The sequence below is a fragment of the Tursiops truncatus genome, chromosome 21 (assembly GCF_011762595.2).
Source record: "Tursiops truncatus isolate mTurTru1 chromosome 21, mTurTru1.mat.Y, whole genome shotgun sequence".
Classification (NCBI taxonomy): Eukaryota; Metazoa; Chordata; class Mammalia; order Artiodactyla; family Delphinidae; genus Tursiops; species Tursiops truncatus.
In genome coordinates, this window is record NC_047054.1 from 12,804,060 (window position 1) to 12,824,481 (window position 20,422).

At 42.9% G+C, this 20,422-nt stretch overlaps 1 protein-coding gene and 2 long non-coding RNA genes across 25 annotated transcripts in view; 1 reads left to right on the plus strand and 2 right to left on the minus strand.

Moving 5' to 3' along the window:
* IRF2 (interferon regulatory factor 2) overlaps positions 1-4,063 on the minus strand; it is an 84,851-nt gene extending 80,788 nt beyond the window's left edge. Inside the window, exons 1-2 of one of the 3 annotated variants that reach the window (XM_019921411.3) lie at positions 3,875-4,055; positions 3,602-3,752 (exon numbers count right to left, since the gene is read on the minus strand). The gene's annotated coding sequence lies outside the window, so the exon portion shown is untranslated. Of the gene's footprint in view, positions 1-3,601; positions 3,753-3,874 lie in introns of all 3 variants that reach the window. The other 2 variants (XM_019921410.3, XM_019921412.3) reach the window with 2 other exon arrangements.
* An 85-nt stretch (positions 4,064-4,148) lies between these two features.
* On the plus strand, positions 4,149-14,040 carry LOC109547652 (uncharacterized). 19 transcript variants are annotated; one of them, XR_012328953.1, is made up of 8 exons: positions 4,152-4,359; positions 4,755-4,919; positions 6,365-6,463; positions 7,285-7,416; positions 8,608-9,343; positions 10,750-10,812; positions 10,990-13,739; positions 13,992-14,040. It is a non-coding gene; the product is annotated as an uncharacterized lncRNA (long non-coding RNA). The 19 variants fall into 19 exon arrangements; XR_012328956.1 differs by having other exon boundaries at positions 4,153-4,359; positions 8,608-11,212; positions 11,358-11,398; positions 13,576-13,739; XR_012328949.1 differs by having other exon boundaries at positions 4,150-4,359; positions 8,608-11,212; positions 11,358-13,739.
* The window catches only part of LOC109547653 (uncharacterized), a 38,754-nt gene continuing 31,724 nt past the window's right edge, over positions 13,393-20,422 (minus strand). For all 3 annotated transcript variants that reach the window (XR_012328959.1, XR_012328958.1, XR_012328957.1), the window contains one exon: positions 13,393-14,849. This is a non-coding gene — a long non-coding RNA (uncharacterized lncRNA). The remainder of the gene's footprint in view (positions 14,850-20,422) is intronic.

Below are 20,422 nucleotides of genomic sequence, written 5' to 3' on the forward strand. Positions count from 1 at the left end.
TAACAATAACTATTTCACAGCAATTTATGTTATTTTTATATACCACTTTATGTATTTTATCTCTTGTAAATATATATTATCTATTATATTTATTTTCACATATGCTGTCACATATCATTTTCACATATATAGTGTTAGGTACATAGTAAGCATTCAATAAATGCAAGTTCACTGAGTCCCTTTAAAGATGTTACAGCAAAAACTAAAATCAGTTAAGGGCATACAATTAATAACAGATAATGAATTGAAGAGTCTTCAGCAATGATGAAGAAAATTCAGACTACAGCAAAGTGAGCTTGGGAAGGTTTTTTCTTGATATGAAGACGGAAAATACATTGGTCCAATCATTTTTATTTCCATATCATTTGGTCTCCATGGACACCATCTATCTTCTGACAGAAAAAAAACTCACTGACAATATCTTATGTCACTGTTAAATACTTTAATGCTTTACATAAAATAGTTATGCTGTGTTTAATTTCTTACCATTATTATTTTCTCTCAGAACAAGTAAAATCCCTTCTTGCTGAAAATTCTATAAGAGAAAGTCAGTGCTTAATCCACAGTCATGATTCCCTGGCTTTTCAAGTTAAGAATAATCTGATAAAATTCTGAAAGTGAATGCCTTACACATTTGTAGAGTGCTATAACTTATGCAACCTTCTTTCATAACAGTATCTCATTTGTTCCCAAAAGCAACCCTATCAGATATACAGTTAAGTATTATTATCACCTTCCATAGCACTCACCCCTAAAGGTAATTACTGTCTTTATTTCTTAGCTGGGTATTGTCAGCTCACCAACTAGAATGCAATCTCCCCAGAGGGTAAAGAAACTGTCTTCCTGTTCCCAGTTGAACCGACAGAACGTAGCACTGTGTCTGGGGCATAGTGAATGTTCTAGGAATAGTTATTAAATGAATAAACTCCCTTATCTGCTTTAAGCCTTTTTTGGTATAAAGAACATAATAGAACCATGTCCCAGATACCCCATTTAGAGTTCAGTGGTCTGTTCTCTATCAAAAGGAAACTGTGTAAAAATGCTCTAAAAACAAGGAAGCTTATATGCCATAATACTAAGAATAAAAGTACAGTGTCCTTGGAAACAAGAGAAAATCGATGCATGTCAAACATCCAAATGTTAAACATCCAAAGTTTCAAATTTTCCACTACTAGGTTTAAACGTGTTTAACTAGCTTTGGTATACTGAATATTTGCCTAATAAAGTGGGAAAGTCGAGGAAGAGAAAAGTTGGGTCATGGTTCACTGAGCTGTCAGGACTTTTGTTTGCCATAATTGGCTGCCAATTTAACCACAAATGCTTACTTTTGATTAGGATGACATTTTTACAGGTAAGTAAGTCTGAAATATGCAGAGTTATCTCTAACTTTTGAAGGTCAAAAGAAAAAAAAAACCCGACTCATTGAGAATAAAGTATGTAAATGTTTAATATTAAGAATCAGTTACGAATCATAACAGACAAGAACCCGGATCTAAGAGGCCAAAATCTAACTTCTTACACAACAGGCTAAGTTATAAATTATAATCATTCACTAATTACAGTGAAATTCTGGACTCTGCCCCATCGATCAATAGATTTTTCAAGGTTACCCCTTAAAATTACCAGGTTAAGTCCTAAATATTCCATCTGCTGAACTTTCCTTAGAAAACACAAGTTTTTCCAGGATTTCACCCTGATTGGGGGGGGCGGGTGAGAAAACTAGAAAATCCTGAATCTGTGTGCATGAAGTTAAACAGGGGTCCCCCTCCAAGTCGTGGCAAGGAGCGTGCATCTGCCTAACATCAAGACCATCCACCTTTCCCATTCGGTCTGTCACCAGGCCCCTGTCTGCACCTGCCCCTAAGCACCAAAAAGCGCAGGCTGCTAAATCCCAATGTTATCTGCAGTCGGTCTGAAACTAATAAATGAATGCAGGCTTGACAGCAACCTTGGTGATTCCTGAAAATCCACAACAGGAAATGTAACTATCCTTCACCCTCCCTCGCCATTCATCAAAAGCAGACCGAGTCACAGCAACTGGGAGGCCGGTGGAAGAAGGCAAATGCCAGCACTTTTCCTCAAGGAGGAAGCTTCTGCGTTTTCTTAACCAAGGACAGGGCGCACTACCCGTTGCCCACACTGCAGGGAGGAGGCTGAAGAGGGAGGGAGCAGGTAAAATGTCCCCAAGTTCCAAACACTATACTCTGGGGGCAAAAACGACTGAAAGCCACGCCGCTCGCATGTGGCAACCTCGACTGCTAGTGCCAGGGGTCACATTCACAGCGATGACCAGCGGTGCTGCCTACACCGACTGACCTCGGCGCCTCGCCTGGTGCCCGGAAGGCTGTTTCTGCGCCCGGCTCGGGCTGCCAGCCTCCTTTCCGCTTCTCCCCCTCTAAAGGGGTAAGGGGGTGAGGGCGGCCCACGCAGCCACACCTGGGGCCCAAACAGAGATGCCGGCGCGTCCCAGGAGGGGGATGAGCTGCATCCTGAAACCCTCTGAACTTGGAAAGGCAGCCCGAGCCCTCTCGGGGGCCGGCTTCCAGGCCGTAGCGCCCCGAGCGGGCGGGCGCCACGATCGGCCACGACTGGCATCGCTCGGTGGGCGAGCCCGGCCCGCGAGGCGGAAAGGAAGTGGCTGCCGCGGCTTTGCACCAACCACGTTCGGCCGGCGGGCGAATGCCACTCGGCGCCCCGAGCGGGGTCGGAGGGCGCGGGGCGGGCACTCCCGTCCCCACCCCGCCGCCGCCGGCGCCCCGGGACCCGCAGGGGACGCCGGCCCCGGGCCTGCCAGCAGGGCGCCGCTCGGTCCCCGGAGGCTCCCCGCCCCCACCTCGCCCGCTCCGTAGCCAAGGCGGGTCAGGCCCAGCGCGCGAGTACGGCCCGGGGGCGCCCGCGGGGACCCGGAGGCGCCCGGCGCTAGGCCGCGGCCGGGCCGCTGACCCCTGGGCGCGGCGCCCTCCCGGGACGCGCCGCCCGAGCCCCCCGCGCGCCGGGACAAGTGCAGTGACAAAGCCCCAGGGCCAGGCCGGGCGCTGGCCGGCGGGAAGGAGGACGCGGCGTGCCTCCCGGGCGGTGGCGGCAGCGGCCCAGCCCCCAGGAAGCCGGGCGCGCCGGCCAGGCCCCGCGCGCAGCCCCGCTCCAAGCCCGCCCGCCGGCCCCGGCCGCTGGCACCCGACGCCCGCGACTCTTCCCCGAGCCCGGCGGGCGGGCGAGCCCCGGGACCGCCGCCGGGCGCCCCATCAAGTTTCCTCTGGCCGCGGCGGGAGGCGCCTCTCCCGGCCCGGGCGCGGGGCGCAGGCTGAGGGTGGACTGCGGGTTCCTGCCTATTTACGCCAGAGGCTGCCTGGAGAGAGGCACCGCCAGCGGGCAAGGAGAAGGACCCGCTCCCCTCCTTCGGACCTGGTGGCGACGGCCTCCGTAAACATACACACGCACACACATGCACGCGAGAATTTTGTTTGAAAAGGAGGCCCGACTCCAGCGGACCTGCACCCCCCCCACACCACCTGGGGCGCAGAATCACACAGAGCAGGTCTGTGTCCATGGAGCCACCTCTCCGCATCTGCAAATCCAAAAGTGAAATTAAACCTCCACCAACCTCCTCCTCCTCCTCCTCGCAGCCTCAGCAGCCCCAGTAGCAGCAGCAACAGCAGCAGAACCTGCTTCCCCTAAAATCAGATGATCCATAACAGCGCCGACTGTTCCTCCAAAAATCAGTATTAATATTTATGAACCTCAGCATTTTCCGTCTGCAAAACATCGTGTCAAACCATCAGGACGCGCGCACACACATATCCCCTCCAGTCCTCATAAACATGCCCTCGAGAAAAACACACACGCACAGTCACAACTATTATTTGAAAAATGTTACCTCTCAGTGTGCTTTTTCACGCTATCAATACAATTCCGCAAGGCTTAAGTGTTGCTAGGATGTGTGAAATGGAAATGAAAGCCCGTCAGTTGAATAATCGCAGGAACAAAACTAAAAGTTACTCCCCGGCTTGCCTGAGAACAGTCCAGATCGAAAGCAAAACAAGGAGAGGAAACTGCGAAGCGCTGAGGCTGGAAATCCCCCCACCCCCCGCCCTCCCGGTGCCTCGCTCCCTCCCTCCCTCCGTCCCTCGCTCGCTCCCCCCTCCGCCCTCCTCCCTCCGCCCTTCCTCCCCAGTGTTTGTTTCAAGCTTGTGCAACTGGGAGGTGGAGGCGGAGGGAGGGCGCGAGCTGCCCGGCCTGGAGGTGCGGAAGTTCGCCGCCGCTGTTCATTGGCAGGCAGCGCCGCTTTCATCATTTCTCAGAAAAGTCAATTTCATTTTCACTTACCCACGTCGCGGCAGCGGGAGCAACAAGCAGCTGCGCGTGAGTCTGCTGCTCGCACACCCGGGCGCTCACACGCGAGTAGGGGTCCGGGGGGTGGGGTACTGGGCGCGAGCTTGGGTTCCGGCCGTAAGCTGGCGGCGGTAGGAGGGGACCGCAGGTACCTACCTGACTCTCCATCCTAAGGGTCACCTGAAGGTAGGGAAGGAGGGAGGAGGAGGGCGTGTCGGGGAGGCAAAGCTCTTGACATGCAGTTGGTGGGGCAGGTGTCAGCCGTGTTTAGAGCCTGTTTTCTGAGTGAATAAAAATTCACTTTGTAACACTGCCCACTTCCAAGGAATACAAGGAGCAATTAACTGACGAGAGAGCATTACTTAGATACTAGTGCAGTAACTGGGCCAATAACGCATCCTTAACTTTATTTGAACCCTTATCAGTAGCTGAGTGTGTAACCATTTGAAGGGCAGCTGTCATCAGGGACACCGCCTGGAGCTCTGTCTGGGGGCGAAAAGGAAGGCCTTCCCCTAGTAAGTCACCAGCAGCGTCCTCCCAGACTGAGTGTGCAACAGAAGTTCCCTCCCTGCAGGATGAGATGGGCAAGGGTGAGAGCTAATTTTCCTGAAAGATGTCTTAATGTGGCTGGTCCAGGAGAGGGGTTTTATACTGTAGTACATGCAGCTAGGTTCAAATCTGGCCTCTTTAACTTACTAGCTGGGCATCCCCAGTCAAGTTGCTTAACCTAACGCCTCAGTATTCAATGCCTTGAAATGAGGATGAGTGAGAGAATGCAAGAATACAGGGGCAGCACCCGTCACCTTCAAGGTGTGTTAGCTCAAACTAATACAGTTCACTTGGGACCTGCCGTTTCTGGGGTCCCTTGTTTTAAAGTATAGATTCTCACCTGGTTATACCTGTTTCTTCCCCCACATGCAGTTTCATTGGCCTTCTCCCAAACTTCTCTCCCCGACACAGAAAGTCCCTTCCTGAGAGGCCAGAGCTACATATATGTAAACACTTTTCTAAAAACATAGCTCCAACACCCTCTTTGTCACAGAAGTATTCAGTTCTATGGACTGGAAAAAGAAAAGTATCTCAATGCTTTTGGTGAGGAGACAGCTGAGGGTTTATGCTTCTGTTTTGTGGCCGTGGTCTCAAAAATAGATTTCCCATGCACCATTATTTCTTATCCCCTCATAGAATACTATTTGACCCAGCCAGCCTTTTTCTTATTTCGTAAAGCAATGATTATTATAGGTGATTAGAGTAACTGTATACAAACTCTGTAGGACAGTTGTCCCTCTTTACCACCCATGGGCCCAAGTTAAAAACCCAGTAGTCCTTAATGTTTTCCTTCCCCCCAACACACATCCAATCGGTAGTATCCTACTGACCCGTTGATGCTGATCCCAAATCTCTCTGGGCCTGGCCCCTCCTCCATCCCCTTTGGATCGCCTTTATTCAGCTATGGCAGTGGCCTCAGAACTGGGCTTCTGAACTAGGGCTCATCCAGGTTAACAGCCGGGTTAAGCAGAAAATCAACTTCAGGTGAAGCACGATTGCAATCCAAACTCCACCCCTCAAAAATCTCCCCACAGCCTTCAGAATAAAGTCCGTATTATTTGACAAGACATAAAAAGCCCGTTATAATCTGGCACCAAACTTCCTTTCCAGCCCCATCTCTTGCTACTGTGCCCCACAAGCTCTACACCCCTCCCTTGTCAACCCAGCTTCCATTCCTTTTGGTAAAACAACAGAGCCATCCTCTTGTTCGTTGTTTTATCCTTAGCGTGGTGTCCAGCACAGAGGCACTCGACTACTTGGGAATTAATAGTTCCTTGCCCTGGGTTCTCAAAACATATTTTAGACTTTATCAGAGTATTTTTAATATAAATGTAATCGATATCTATTGTGCAGAATGCAGGAAGTACAGAAAAGTTGAAAAGAAAATATGACACCTGCAATCTTACCAGTAAGGAATAGACCTGATGATATTTTTATGTATTTCCTTCTAGTAATTTTTTTTTTTTTTTTTGGCTCCACCACGCAGCATGCAGGGCTCTTAGTTCCCTGACCAGGAGTCGAACCTGTGCCCCCTGCAGTGGAAGCACGGAGTCTTACCCACTGGACCGCCGGGGAAGTCCCTCTAGTAAGTTTTCTCAAGGGCCATTTCCAGTCCTCATCTGCTCAGCGTCTCTGTATCATTTAATAATTCCCATCATACTGCCTGATGCCTATGTGACAACCTTCTCCTGTTTTATTTCTCGGCTGGCTCCCCTTCTGCTGCCAGCCTCCTAAATTATGGTGTTTCTAGATATTCTGTCCTCACCCCTCCTATTTTCTCATTCTACATGCTTTCTCTTTGAGCACTCTCACCCACATCCAAAGCTTCAGATAATCACTATTTGGTGATAACTCCATAATCTATAATTTCTAAGCTCTGGATGCATTTATTCTAGATGTTCCTCGGGTACAACAAATTAGTTATGTCCAAAACTAAACTCATAACATCTTTCCCCACCATCTTGTATTTGTCACTTCATTAACCAGCCAGGAAACTGGGAGGCATCACCAACTCCCACCTTTCCTGAGCCCCTGGAGCTCCCTGGACATGGGTATGTTTCCAATTTCCAGGCCCCTAAACTCATAAAACGTAGACTGAATTTCATTCTGTTCTTATGCGCTGGAAGACATGTAAATCTGACCCCCAAATCCACTGTGTATTGATATACATCATCAAGAAATATTTTAGCCCTTTGATGAGATGCATACAGTCATAAATCTCTGTGGAAAACAGATCAGTATAGCAAAATATAACCTTTTTGAAAGTTTCTGGAAAAAACAGCCTTGGCCATACCAAAGAAATCTGACCAAACACCTGATCTAAAGCAACAGATGTTGTTTGAGCAGTGTAGTATATTGAAACTAGAGTGAGCTCCTGAGTGAGGCATGTTTATGTTTCACCTGCAGGATGGACATCCTAGGACCGTCTACCTGGATGCATCAGAACTCATTTCTTTTCAAGGGAGTCGAGAAAGGACTGGTTACTTGGCCATGCAGCAATTGACCTCTCCATGATTGAAGCTTAAAGATACATTCAAGGTTAGCCCCTCTCAAATGGGTTTTTAATTTATTTTTCTGATAAATGAGAATAGTTTGATAAAATAATTATTCAAGCAATAATCCTTTATTGAGTCAAGTAATAATAATTTATTGAATCATTTATTGAGTCAAGTAATAATCATTTATTGAATGTCCAAGAACTTTTCTCGTGAACAAAACAAATGAAAATCTCTGCCTTTCAAGAAGTTTTCTTACAGTCTAGTAAATTGGAATGTTAATTTCCATTGTATCATCCTAGTAATGACTCGGACGTCACCTCCATCTATAATCGCAGTCTTTACAACTGTACATTAAAGTTATGAATGTAGAATATGATGGCATGCTCACTAAAGGGTTAAGTATTTATAGCTGAGATTAAATCAGTGCCCCCCTCATCAGTCTGTCAGTTGATGCCCTAATTTTCCCCACAGTATCTCTGGTACCACTTCGGTCCTGGCCACCAAGGCTCTCTTCCATGCTGCTGTAATTTAGCAGAGGTTATAAAATCATGGAAAATGAGTGTTCCACACTTGCCAGAGCAGTTGGCCAATACAAAGCAAAGAATATCATTGTGAAGTCCACACTGAATAAATATACAGCCACATTAGATTGCAGTTGAAACAGTAGAACTGCAAAGATGTTGAAAAAGCCATCAATCAAAGTTCAGGGACCATAGGCATCAAGTTGGATAAATTCTTATCTATTACCTCATGTAACAGTTTCTTCCATTTTGCTAGAAACTCTAAAATGAGGTGCATTTTGTTGCAATTATTCTCTGAAAATAATGAATTTAAATTGAGCAATATATTGCCCAATCCTTAGTAACAAATATTAATTTTGTCCTGTTCTTTTGATGACGTAAGGGAAGAAATACTCTTTAAAAGTGCCAAGATGATTGTGTGTGTGTGTGTGTGTGTGTGTGTGTGTATGGGGGCAGAGAGGGAGAGAGAGATGAGTGAATTTTTCTCGTCCAAAAGGAAGGCTTTCAACTTTGAAAACTTCAAAAAAAATTTTTTTTGCTATAATTTCTCTGTCTCATCCCAAATGGATTTGAAATATTCATTATTTCTCTAAGGTAATAAACTATAAAGTAGTGCTTTTAAAGTCAGAAGGAAAAAGTGCCTATAGCCTTGCCTTGAGGTTCTTTAGAAAAAATTACTATAATAGTTTCAAGTATTAAAAATATTTTAGGGACTTTGCTGGTGGCGCAGTGGTTAAGAATCCACCTGCCAATGCAGGGGACACAGGTTCGAGCCCTGGTCCGGGAAGATCCCACATGCCCCGGAGCAACTAAGCCTGTGCACCACAACTACTGAGCCTGCGCTCTAGAGCCCACGAACCACAACTACTGAGCCCGCATGCCACAACTACTGAAGCCCGCGCATCTAGAACCTGTGCTCCACAAGAGAAGCCACTGCAATGAGAAGCCCGCGAACCGCAATGAAGAGTAGCCCCTGCTCGCCACAACTAGAGAAAGCCCGTGCACAGCAATGAAGACCCAACGCAGCCAAAAATAAATAAAATTTAAAAATTTTTTAAAAATAAATTTCCAGTTTGTAACATAAATTCAGCAAACCACATAATTCACTGAATCTGAATATTTGAAGAAGTTTTGTTACAGCTTCCACCATTTCCCTATAAGCTCATTCACAGCATGTGAACCTTGATGATGTTCAGTCTGTTCTCTTTGTCCCAAAACTTCTGAGCATTTTGAATAACACACCTTATCCTATTGGAAAATGTTTGGAAGTTTGCCAATCAGAAAGACAGAAGAGTCAGAAAACAAAGGATTGACAGTATTTTTAAATACTCCTACTTCCTCAGAAAGTTTCATCTCCACTACATCCAAAAGGTGCACGTACACCTCTCGGCGCTGCCTCCTTCTCCTGGATGCAACTCCAAGACATTTCCTAGCCGTGCTCCTCAGGTAAGAACATGGCAAGACCAACCCCTGCTCTCCTGGAGCTTACATTCTAGTGGGGGTGATGTCAACAGACAGGCAAACAAACCAAGAAAATAGTTAAAGATTTGTATCCGTGTTCTGAGGGAAACAAACACGACTTTGGATAGAAAATACTGGGGGATCTAGGTGGTCAAGGAAGGTTTCTCAAGGAGAAAATGACATTTAAGCCAAAACTTGGAGGAGAGGAGACTGTATTCGTTTCCTGGGGCTGCCATAACACAGTACCACAAGCCAGGTGGCGGAAGTAACAGAAACGCATTGCCTCCCAGTTCTGGAAGCTGGAAGTCCCAGATCAAGGTGTCCACAGGGTTGGCTCCTTCTGAGGGTTATGGGGGAAGGATCTGTTCCTTGCCTCCTGGCTTCTGGTGTTGGCCAGCAATCCTGGGCATTCTTTGGCTGGTAGCAGCATCACTCCATCTCTCCCTTCATCTTCACGTGGTGTTCTCCCTGGATGTGTGTCTGTATCCAAATTTCCCCGTTTTACAGGGACACTAGTCTTATTGGATTAGGGGCCCACCATACTCCAATACGATCTCATCTTAATTCATTACATCTGCAAAGACAATCTGAGGTATTGGGGGATTAGGATCTCACTATATGAATTTTGAGGGGGACACACTTCAACACGTAACTGATATCAATTGTGTGATGAAGCCCCGAGCCAGGGGGAAGACTGAACACAAAGGCCATGAAAAGCAAAAGGGTCTGGCATATTCTGGAAACCAAAAGAAGGTGAATGTGACTTAAGAGTTCTGAATGAGGGTAAGAAGGACACAGGCAGGTGGGCAGAGGCCAGATCAAGGACTTTGGATTTTATTCTAAGATCAATGGGAAGATTTTGAAGGGTTCTGTGTTTTAAAAGGGTTCTGGGTTTTAAAAGGTCATGCTATAAATTTCCCAACTGTCTCCTCAACATCAATGAAATGCAAGGATTTCTTAATTTGTGTATTTCTCAGAAGAATTTGTAACTGTTCTTGCACTGACCTCTCAGTTCATTACATGATGAATTTGTTGAGGAAACAATGCATTGGGGATATTTTGAAACAGTTTAATTCTTTTTCATTTCTTTTTGGCATTCCTAAGGTATTTCTTTCCCTTTAACTTTCTGTCTGATTTTCATCTCCACAAATAAATGAAGTAAATTTTTACTTCATTCTTTTTACCCTATCCCCATAAAAACTTCCCTTAAAAAAAAGGAAGATATATTCAACTGTGGATTCCAGGCACATGCTATTTTCCTGTTTTGAGTGAATGATGATAATTTTCAGAGATTGTGTCACCACAAAATCAACATTCATTCCAAAATTTAATGGTTTCAAATGTATTTCTTTTTTTGATTTCTAAAAATTTTCAAATTTCTTTTCCATCAGAAACCCCTTGTGTGTAATAAATAGTTTCCACAAAACTGAATTTTTGTTGGCAGAACAATCGGCGTAAGTAAAACTTCACGATTTGCCTTGGATGTTTTGTAATTTGAAAGCAAATGTTGGTTTAAACAGCCCACCATATATTTTGTCAATGTCCAGCTGTGGATGCTGGGTTTTTAGCACCACTTCTTTCCGGACAGCCAAAAAAAAAATATCACTTTCTTTCCTGTTTTACATATTGAGGTTCTGCGTAAGATTTCATTTGGGGAAAAGGTTCTGTCGCTTTATAAAAAACATGGAAAAAAGATCAAAGCCACCAATACTACTGGCAGTTTGTTTTGCTTCATTTTCCTATAACTGGAGATAAGAAAGAAAACACGACAAACCATAAGTGAAGAACCTTAAGACTGAAGGAGAGAAAGAAATACGCAGACCCAGGAACAGACGCCCGAGGGAGGGTTGATGGGTGAGTTCACGCTGGGTGGCTGGGCGGAGCCAGCCTCTGCGAAGGGGCCAGCATTGTAGGTTCACCCTCACTTGAGTTGCTCAGGTTGTCTCCATATTTCCTTGTTTTTATTTCCTACCTTGATGAGAACTTTTCATCTTTTCAGGGATGCAGAACCAACAGATTCATGACGACTCGTTTCACAATGTATGTGGTTGATGCCATGTTTATATGACACTTTTGACCAAGCCTTTTCCCTCATTGAGAAATTAGAGGAACACTACCCTAGCCCTGTCATTTTCCACAATGCTTACAAATATTTTACCACATATACACTCTTACTGGTATTTCTGCTTATGATGAACTTAAGTAAGATAGCAGGAAATGTATGCTCCATTGAGGGTAAAAGGAAAACAAAGTTTTATATGTACAGTAAGGTCACCCTAAAGATGTTCATATAAGTAAGGTGAAAAGGAACTACATCAAAACATTAATAGTGGTTGTCTTTGAGGGATGGAACTATGGGTGATTTTTTTCCTTTTGAAAAATTAACATTTTTAAGAATAGATTTTCCTTTTATTAATGTAAACATTTTAATATATTTTTATAGGTGATTTCAGAAAATTATTTCTTGATATGCTTATGATTTTTATGTAAAGGACTTATAAGGTTTTTTTAAAACTAATTTATTTTATTTTTGGCTGCGTTGGGTCTTCGTTGCAGTGCGTGGGCTTCTCATCGCGGTGGCTTCTCTTGTTGCGGAGCACGGCCTCTAGGTGTGCGGGCTTCAGTAGTTGTGGCTCGCGGGTTCTAGAGCACAGGCTCAGTAGTTGTGGCGCACAGGCTTAGTTGCTCATGGCACGTGGGATCTTCCTGGACCAGGGCTTGAACCTGTGTCCCCTGCATTGGCAAGCGGATTCTTAACCACTGCACCACCAGGGAAGCCCGACTTGTAAGTTTTAGCTAGTTTTATCCTTGGGACTTCAAAAAACAAAGCACTGGTTAATACATCTTATATTTTACACTACATTCTTATAAGAATTTTTAAATCTCTGTGTAGAAGATAATTTTTTCCTACAAATGCTATATAGTTTCTCCCAGTTTTTAATTTTATCAAAATATTCATTTTTAATGACTCTCCAAACAGGACTCTCCAAAGGAACATATAAAAACAAACTAACGTGTGTCCAGATCAATGGCTATTAATAAGTGATACATTCCATAATCATTATTAATATTTAAATAAGCTTTTGCTTTGATTCACATCATGTTTTAAATATGCCGTTTGAAAAAGTTTGACTTAGGAGAAATCTATAACAACTAAAGAATCTCTTCTACTTGTAGTTTCATTTCATTTGTATGCAAGAATATTACTATATTCTTAGCAATCAAATTCAAATTCTTAGATCTCAAACATGAATGAAGACTCTAAGCAAATTATCAAAATTTTATGTTAAATTTTTTCTTTTTTTGCCTTTCTTCTTTCTGGCACTTCCACATTTAGTCATCATATTTCCTATTTTACTTGCTCAACTTCCACATATAACAGGATTGGCAGAAGGGAGAGAAAACAACTCATTGGAAGGCAGTAAAGGGTAGGATGTCTCTGTCTCTGTCTCTGTCTCTGTCTCTCACACACACATACACACACACACACACACACACACACACACACACACACACACACACACACAGTAGAGGAGGAGTCTCTGCATGCAGAAACTCAATTCAGAACATTTTTCCCACAGAAATAATAAGAAACCATGATGGTAAAAGTATATAGTTTTCCTTCATTATGGGTTAAAATAAGAGTTTGTGGGCTGGCCCGGGAATACACCATTTTATAACATCGTACACGTGGGAAACTTGCATTCTGAAATCTAGACAGCTGTTTTCAAAAGACACTATGAGGGTTCAGTGCGTTATGTGGGCCTGCGGCTGCCCACCCTCCGCAGGACCGTGCTCAGCAGTTTGGAGGCGATGAGGAAGAAAGAGGCCTGCTTCCTGATCTTGAGGCATTTGCAGTCCACGTTGGGAGTCAGGGCCCACAGTGCAAAGATGATTATTTCAAGGTAGAAATGGCATGTGGCCCCACTCCCAGGTAACATTTTAATACATTCATTTATCTGTTCATTCAGCATCTGTTTCTTGACTTTATAGTAATTATCTCTCTATTTTTATAGTCTAAATGATATTTTCTAATATAAATAATACATGATTATAGAAGAATATTAGAGCAATACAGACTTCTCTGTAGTGACAAAATCAGAAAGAACTTGAATGTTGATAACTGAATGATTGAATAAACTGGGGTTGATCCATTCTGTGGGATGTTATGCACCAATAAAAAAGAACAAATTAAGAATATCTGTTGTTCTGGACAGGGGACCAGGATGTATTATAAAGAATGAAGATCGAGATGAAAAGAAAGGTTCCTATTTTGATCTCCTTTTTGCAAAGACAACAGTGGACACCCCCAAAAAAGTTTGAATTCGAAAGGATAAAGGTGCAGATATGAAGCTGTTAATAATGGTCACCTTAAGGACAGGTGAGCTACTAATTTTTTTCTTTATTTATTTTTGTACTGAGGAAAAAGATGCTAATTTTAAAACAAAATGAAAATTTGGAAATACAGAGCAGATTAAAGAGAAAGATTAAAGTCACTTTGATTTCTGATTTCTGTTTTGCTTGGTATTATATGTGTGTCAGAGAGAGAGAAGGAGAGAAAAAGAGAGAGAAACTGCCCTTGATAATTATCAATAGACTTTTCTTTCTTTTTTTTTTTTTTTGCGGTACGCAGGCCTCTCACTGTTGTGGCCTCTCCCGCTGCGGAGCACAGGCTCAGCGGCCATGGCTCACGGGCCCAGCCACTCCGCGGCATGTGGGATCTTCCCGGACCGGGGCACAAACCTGCGTCCCCTGCATCAGCAGGCGGACTCCCAACCACTGCGCCACCAGGGAAGCCCAATAGACTCTTCTTGAGTGTCCACTATGTTTATGTCACTTCAGGGCCCTTCTGGTAAGAGTGCTTTAACCCAGAGCCACCTAATAGACTCACGATGGAGACACTTTTAAGCAGGCTGGCATTTCACTTCCCTATAAGGGCCTCCTGCTTTCCCTATGGGAAAGGCCCGTCGTGGCCCTTTCTGTGTATATCTGCTACCTGAAACGTAAGGAGGAGTTTCCTGAAGTGTAAAGCTGGGGGAATGAAGGCTGTTGCTCTCATGCCAGCCTGAGCCCTGCTCTTGTTAAGGGTTCTCTGCTTCACCCTGATGGATTCTCCTACAGCATCTTACAGAACCAACACGGCTTCCCCTCCAGGCAGGCTGGATGCATTCACCGGAGGGAAACAAGCAGCTGCTGGAGTCTGGCCCCCTGAGTACGCTTTGAGAAGGTGCTGTGTGCGTTTCTGTTCAACATTACTGGTATGTCCATGATATCAGTTCAGTGGCCTCAGGACAAGTAGGGACCTTAGTCCAGTTTTCTCTGTACCTATTCTGAGGATGATTCACCGAGTGATAGGTGCCCATTACATCAGCATGACACCTTCATCAGTCAAGCACAAAAATAAATGATTCCACGTGGTAAACAACGAAGCGTAGTAAGGATACCAAAGAACGGCTCAGGCTTCCTGCAGGTAGTGGGATTTGAGCTGTACCTTAAAGAATAGGGTAAAAATAAATAAGCAATTAAAACAACTATACCCCAATAAAAAAAATTAAAATAAAAAAAATGTTCACACAATAAATAAATAAATGAGAAATTAAAAATAGATTTGTGTGTGTGTGTGTGTGTATACTTAATAGCCAGCTTTAAAAATCCTTCACAGAAGCTTTCAGACTTTAAAACGTCCTCTCATCCCACACAGAACACCCATCTAACAAATTCATCTGGTCCTACAGTCCACGCCAGTTCTGTGTTTAGGCCAAAGGGATTTTGTTGAATTATACATTAAATATATTGGTATAGTTAGGAAACTAGTTTTTTCAGTTAAAAAGTGGATATGGGGGCAGAAAGACTCCTACATCCAACATGTGGAAGAAATATGTGCATTTAAGAAGATCGCTAAGGCAGCTCTTTGGCCTCTAAAACTATAGGCTGAGAACTATTTTCTTGGGATACTTTAACTGATTCCATGGAATGAAAGCGAAAGGTGACAGTCACCAGATGAGTGCCTGCAGATGTGAATTCCTTGGGCGCTCTTAGGTTAGGGCGTGTATCAGCGGACGGGCTGATGTAATGTAGTGGTTCTGTCCATGGCTACGTTCAGCATGTACAGAAGAGTAGCCTCAAGTTATTTGTTAAATCAGCATTCCGCTCACAAGTTACTTTAATTACATGGCTATGATGATTCCATGATACCAGACAGCTGGTGAAAACTGAAGAAGAAAAAATCTAATGCTCAGATGTTTAGCTTGTGGTCACGTAGGCAAAACACCTGTGCACTAAGCTAGTGTTTTATCTAGATGTTTGATGACCTCTAACTCTTTTTCTATATACTTCATTTCTTCCTGTTAGCCAGTATAAAGCTCAGATTAGATTAAAATTTAATTTATCTCCAAGTTTAGGCTTTAATGAAACAAAAATAAAGGAATTATAAGAGTGCTGCTTTCTGCTACAAAAATGTGGGAGACACTGGTTTCATAATGACAGAATAAAGACATACCCACCCAACCACCTTCTCTCAAAATTCACCAAGAAACATCAAGGAAAACAGGTAACAGAAATGCATATCCATCATTCGGAAACTAGGAGATGTCTGTGCCCACAGTACATGGAGAGAGAATTTGGAAAGATGAATATCAAAGACTAAGCAGAGAGAAGGAAGGTCGAACCTTAGTGGCTGCAAAGGGAGTTGAGAAGTGAGCTACTTTTTCCATACAGAACCCAGAAAAGCACAGGAATGGGAAAAACTGGGCAGGGGGCAGCAGGATTAAATTGATCCCTCCAGTTCTCCACCCCCACCCAGTTCCCAAGCAGTTTGTTGACCTCTCTTCTCCCTCCAGACTCTGAGGTGAGCAGAGGTGGAATTCCATCTGAAGCAAGAGAATTGAGGGAGTCTGTGTGTGGAAGAGTGAAATCTCCATTTCTTTTCTACTGCTCGGACCCAGAACACCAACACCCAGAATAAAATTCCAAGAGAGGAGACTGGAGGGTGCTACCCCAGAGAAAATACTTGTAAACAGTGATATTTGCAGGGCCTCGGTAAAAACAACAACTGGTCCCCCGATCTGCCTCAGTGAAGACCACCAGTGTATAAGACCAACACATGTATGCTGAGCTTCTGGTCAGGTGAGCTTTTTCGTGCCTTACTTTTAAGAGTGAACACTCAAGGGCCAAGAGACACTCTAATATAACCATGATAAAAAAAAAACAGAACAAAGAACTCAGAGGAAACAAAGATGGTGCAGGAAAGAAAATGTCAAAAAATGTTAATGTCATTAAAGATGTGAGAGAAGATATTACATCTACAAAAGAAAAAAAAATGATATTAAAAGGAACAATTAGAGAATACAAAAGGTTTCCTAGAAATTAAAAATATGATGGAACATTTTTTAATTCTATAGAATAACTGGAAGATAAAGTCAAGTAAATCTCAATATAAAGCATAATAAAATAATAAAGAAATGGACAATAGGAAAAAATAATAAAAAATGGATACTCACTGCAAGAGATCCAGTATCTAGTACAAATTTTAGAAGATGAGAACTGAGATAACCGTGGACAGGAAATTAGTAGAGGCATAAGAAAATTCCTCAGGAAATTTTGAGGGACATGATTTGCCAAATTTAAAAGGCACCCCAATGTCTAACTCAATATGTAAATGAAGATATGATGTGAAGATCTATATCAAGACATCATCACAATTAAGAAAGGAAGGAAAAAAAAAAAAAAAGAAAGGAAGGGATAGTTTGGCCATGAAAGAGTAATAAGGACTAGACTTGAACACCCAAGACTGGAACCTTCAGTGAACAACTAGAAAACTGGACAAAACATATGAAACAACAGTTTTTCAGGCAGCACAGGACAATGATCCTTGAGAAAAGGGAATCAGATGAAGTGAGCCCTGGGCTTTCTGTTGGAGGTGATTTCCATGCTGCAGCTGCAGGGATGGGGGGACCCAAATAGAAGCAGGGAAGAAACTGAGGAAACAAAGATCAGACATCAGAGAAGCTTAGATAGATGGAAGTTGAGAGGCAGAGTTCCCAAAAAGACGTAGTTACACAGAAAAAGAGCTCCAGAAATTTGTACGGTCCCCTCTAGCGTTTGCTGAGTTCTGGACTAGGCATGTGGAAACCAGAACTCCAAAAGGCTGGACAAAGAATGACTGGGGCATGGTAAACGAAATATTCCCAGAGCTTACACAGACCTTGGAATTGATCAAATTCCCCACAGGCAGAATGGAGATGCCAAGCCATTTATGCCTCTCTGGTAGGGCTGAACAAACGCTGGAGCGGGGCTACTTTCCATATGTCTTAGAAAAATTAAAATCAGGTCTTGAAGGGATAAAGCTGAAATGCGAGTAAAACTATTTGCCTAAACAAATCCAAAAACTCATTAAAAATGAAAAATCAAGCAAACAAGAATTCAGACATTCAGCAACATAAAATACACAATGTCTAAAATCTAATAAAAAATTACTAAACATGCCAAGAAGTAAGAAAACATGACCCATAATCAAGAAAAAAAAAGCAATAGGAATAGATACAAATAAAAGCCAGATATGATGGAAGTAGAAGACAAAGATTTTTTTAAAGATCTTATAATTGTGAACACATATTTAAAGGAAAATATGAACCTAATGAGAAAAAGAAAAGGAAGATATCAAAAAGAAATAAATGAAAATTCTAAGATAAAAAGTACACCATCTGAAAGTTTAACTGGATGAATGCAGAACCAGATCTTGGTTTCTAAATCCATTCTCCAATAAAAGAAACCAGGGCTTCTTGGAGAAATGAGATTCTAGAGCTGGGGCAGAGAATATACAGAAAGCAAGAACGTTCTCAAAAAAACAAAATGATGGAGGCATTGTCAAAGGAACAAAGGAGCCAAATGAAAGACCTATGCTGAGAGAGTTTGAACCAAAAAAAAAAAAAAAAAGAAAGAAAAAGTATTGGATTATAACTCAAAGTATAAAATAAATATTGATGAGTCCATACTAATAAAAATCAATGATAATAAATAAATAAATGCAAATATGCATATAGAAAAATTTCAAATAATTTTATGTAGGTCCTACTCCCTCAAGGAGGCAGAGCATAATTCTAATCCCTTAAGTGTGGGATGCGCCTAGTGAATTCCTTCCAAAGAGACCAGTATGGAAATAGAGGCAAAGATAACTTTATAGTGGAGAAACCTGAGAAACTACCTCACCCAAGTGATCAAAGTTAACATCATCAGTGATAAATCATGTTGGTAGCATGAACCCTTAATATGATGTAATGAAAATGACTCAGTGGCCTTTGTATCAAAAATCCATAACTACAATGTGGTAGGCAGAATAATGGCTCCCAAAATGTCCATATTCTAAACCCCAGAATATATTACCTTATGGGAAAAGAGACTTTGCAGATGAGATTAAGGATAGGGACCTTGAGATCCAGAGATTCCCTGGATTATCTGGGTGAACCCAGTCTAATCACATGAGTCCTTAAAAGTGGAGACCTTTTACTGTCCTGTCGCCAGAGACAGAGAGAGATGTGACGATGGTAGCAGGTCAGAGATGGAAGGTCAGAGAGAGTTGCTCGGTTTGTAGAAGGAGGAAGGGACCCCCAGCCAAGGGGTTGTAGATGGCCTCTAGAAGCTAAGACAAGGACACACAATCCCCCAGAACTTCCGGAGAGGAATGCAGCCCTCTGACACTTTGATTTTGACCCAGTGAGACTCACGTCGGACTTCTGACCTACAGAATTGTAAGTAATATATTTGTGTTGTATTGTTTAAGCCACTGAGTTTGTAGTAATTTATTACCACAGCAAAAAAAAAAAACTAATATACTCAGTCTAACCATGAGGAAAACATCAGACCAACCCAAACTGAGGGTCATTCTGCAAAATACCTCCTCAAAACTCTCAAAGGCATCCAAAACAAAAAAGTATGAGAAACTGTCACAACCTAGCGAAGCCTAAGGAGGCATGATAACTACATGTAATGTGGCATCCTAGAGGTGAAAAAGGACATTAGGTAAAAACTAAGGAAATCTGAATAAAGTATGGACTTTAGTTAATAGTAATATACCAACGTTGGTTCATTAGCTGTAACAAATGTGTCACAGTAATGTAAAATGTTAGCAATAAGGGAAACTGGGTGAGGAGTATACAGGAACTCTGTACTATCTTTGCAGTTTTTCTGTAAATCTAAGACTCTTCTCAAATAAAAGTTTATTTCAAAAAAATTCACTGGATAGGAATAGCAGCAGATTAGGCACAAAAGGCCAGGGAATATGAAGTGATAGCAATACAATCTATCCACAATGAAGCACAGAGATAAAAAAAAAAAAAGACTGAAAGAAAATGAAAATAAAGACTGAGTGATCCTTTGGGGCAATGCGAAGCAATCTGACACACATGTATTTAACTGAAATCCCAGAAAGAGAAGAGAGGAGTGGGGGGAGGCCAGAAAAACATCTTTGAGGAAATAATGACCAAATATTTTCCAAGTCTGATGAATCCCATAGATGCAAGAAGCTCAACAAACCTTAAGCAAGACAATCAATCAAACAAACAATAAAACACAGGCAAATCATAACCGAATTTCTGAAAACACATGATAAAGAGAAAAATCTTAAGAGCAGCCAGAGAAGAAAAAGGTATTATATAAAAAGGAACAAAAATAAAGATGACAGGGCTTCCCTGGTGGCGCAGTGGTTGAGAGTCCGCCTGCCGATGCAGGGGACATGGGTTCGTGCCCCCGTCCGGGAAGATCCCACGTGCCGCAGAGCGGCTGGGCCCGTGAGCCATGGCCGCTGAGCCTGCGCGTCTGGAGCCTGTGCTCTGCAACGGGAGAGGCCACAACAGTGAGAGGCCCGCATAACGCAAAAAAAATAAAAAATAAATAAAGATGACAGCAGACTTGTCATCAGTTAAGGATCTGGAAATGAGATCATTCTGGACCATCCTGGTGGGCCCTCAATCCAAAGACAAGTGTCCTTATAAAAGAAGAGAAGAAGACACACCCACAGAGGACAAATCCACGTGAGGACAAAGGCGAGACTACAGGGATGCAGCTGCA